This window comes from Macrobrachium rosenbergii, chromosome 1, assembly GCF_040412425.1.
Source record: "Macrobrachium rosenbergii isolate ZJJX-2024 chromosome 1, ASM4041242v1, whole genome shotgun sequence".
Classification (NCBI taxonomy): Eukaryota; Metazoa; Arthropoda; class Malacostraca; order Decapoda; family Palaemonidae; genus Macrobrachium; species Macrobrachium rosenbergii.
The window spans coordinates 15811599-15814098 of NC_089741.1; the positions used below are offsets into that span (position 1 = coordinate 15811599).

At 40.4% G+C, this 2500-nt stretch overlaps 1 protein-coding gene across 2 annotated transcripts in view; it reads left to right on the forward strand.

Moving 5' to 3' along the window:
• The window catches only part of LOC136829757 (3-hydroxyanthranilate 3,4-dioxygenase-like), a 17149-nt gene that overhangs the window by 7284 nt on the left and 7365 nt on the right, over positions 1-2500 (forward strand). The gene's annotated exons all lie outside the window — the stretch shown is intronic.

The window sequence follows — 2500 nt, forward strand, 5'->3', positions numbered from 1 at the left end:
CACAAAATGTACACCAGAAAATCATACTTTTTGTCTTGTTTCTATTTCCCAATTATTGTATGATGATTTATTTATTTGAATTAGTTTGGATTTCACTGTTACAAATTTTATTATCAGCAAGAGAGGAAGCTGCCCATTGACAGAAATATAGATTTCGATAAATTTGCTGCTCTCTCTCTCTCTCTCTCTCTCTCTCTCTCTCTCTCTCTCTCTCTCTCTCTCTCTCTCTCTCGTGATACTAGATAAATGCTTTTGCGTATTAGAAAAGTGTGACCCCTGGAAGAGGACCTTGCGAATTATTTCAGTTTTATTTTTTCGATATCATGACCCGGCTCTTTAATAGTTGTCAATATTTTCTAGTTATTCAGTGGCATCGTTGTGAAGGTGATATAGCATCTTCCTGACTGTTAATACCTCCGTTTAATTAGTTTTCTGAAAAGAAATATTGTGCTGGCTTTGCCTGTCCGTCCAAACTTTTTCTGTCCGCACTTTTGCTGTCCACCCTCAGATCTTAAAAATTACTGAGGCTAGAGGGATGCAAATTGGTATGTTGATCATCCACCCTCCAATCATCAAACATGCTAAATTGCAGCCAACTAGTATTAGTAGTTTTTATTTTTATTTAAGTTTAAAGTTAACCATAATCGTGCGTCTGGCAACGATATAACACAGGCCACCACCGGGTCTTGGTTAAAGTTTCATGGGCCGCGGCTCATACGGCATTATACAGAGACCACCGGAAGATAGATCTGTTTTCGGTGGCCTTTATCATACGCTGTACAGACATCTCGATTGCGCGGAAGAAACTTCTGCGCTTTTTGTACTTGTTTTTATTTGTCGCTGAGCCACTGGCATCTGAAGAAAGCAATAAAAGATCAGAGAGATGGCTGCATATTCAGGAGGTTATTGTTACGGAGACTGAGATATAGTCTCTGCCATTGCATCGCAGTTGAATCAAATTCATCGGGGATGATTTTGACCATTAGGTAACCCTTTCAGTGACTGGAATAAGCAATGTTTTTCACTTCATGTACTCTATGAAGTTCCTGTTCATTCTATGATATTCGTTCTGGTGTCATTTTAAAGCGAAATTCTTGTGCTTTTTATCGATATGTCCAAAGTAGGAAAAAACCATAACTCAAATCATTTTGTTGACAATTGTCTGAAACGACGCATAAGTGAGTCGTTAGTGATCCAAGGGGTTAAAGTTGCTCTGTCTCATCTCTTCAGTTGGGTCTCTGCAAAATTCTGGGAATCTAGCACTAGGATCCTTCCGCTGAATTCTGAAAAGTGACCAATGTAGTTTGGTTTCAGGAAATCAGAAAGCCTAACCGTCAAGATAAATCTGTTTGTGACAGCAATCATTCCTTTCTTTCCTCTGTATGATAATGCTATTGTTCTTTAAACTGAGAATAATGAAGTAAAGTAGTGCAGGTAATTGCAATATATCATGATTCTCTTGCAGTTTGCTAATATTGCAAGCAACGCTAAGATCGCCAGCTCTTATGTTAGGCAGATTGCAGAGTCTGAGAAACATTTAGTCTAGTCTCAGGGAGTACCTTCGTCCTTCCCATGATAAGGAACAACTATTTCACGGGGGTGATTATTTTAGTTTTCTGTAAAAGAAAACTATTGAGATGGCTTTGTCTACCCGCCTTCAGATCTTGAAATCTATTAAGGCTACAGGGCTGCAACTTGGTATGTTGATCATCCACCCTCCAATCATCAAACAACCCAAATTGCAGCCCTCGGGCCTCAGTAGCTTTTATTTTATTTAAGGTTAAGGTTTCGTGCATCTGGCAGTGCTTTCCAGAGGCGTGCGATGCACCCTCACTCCACCGCATCTGGGGAGTAACTGAGCGCTGCGAGGTCGTAGCTGATAGTTTTATAAAGCATTATACGTTGTACAGAAAACTCGACTGCGCCGAAGAAACTTCGGCTCATTTTTTACTTGTTTAATGATGGTATAAGCCTTAAATTCCCCCACTTGTCCCTAGCTGCTCTCAGGCTGGATAATCTCAGCTGGTTACAAGTTACCAAATCAAGTTTAGGTCATTAAAGGTAGATCCCAGGTAATTCAAAAGGAAAATGCCCGATCACGAGAAGAGGCCATGAAAGAGCATTTATGAGCCTCGCTGTGCCCGGGCATTTGACGCTCATGGAGTTGTAGTGCGCTGAAGTTAGAGACTGAATTTCGAGACTGAATTTCATATTTCTGTATATGTACTGTATACCCAGAAGAAGAGATAGTTACCCGAAGCTCTCAGCTGTTCCTAATGTTGAAAAAAATAATAAATGGATGTTGTGTGTATCTCTCTCTCTCTCTCTCTCTCTCTCTCTCTCTCTCTCTCTCTCTCTCTCTCTCACGAAAGAGATGCTAATCGTTGTGAAGGAGAACTGGATGACTAATTCCACTTTCTTCGTCATTGTCGTCCGACTTTTCTTTACTGTTGCCAATATTTTCTAATTCTTCAGGGGCATCTCTGCGAACCTCGTTCCA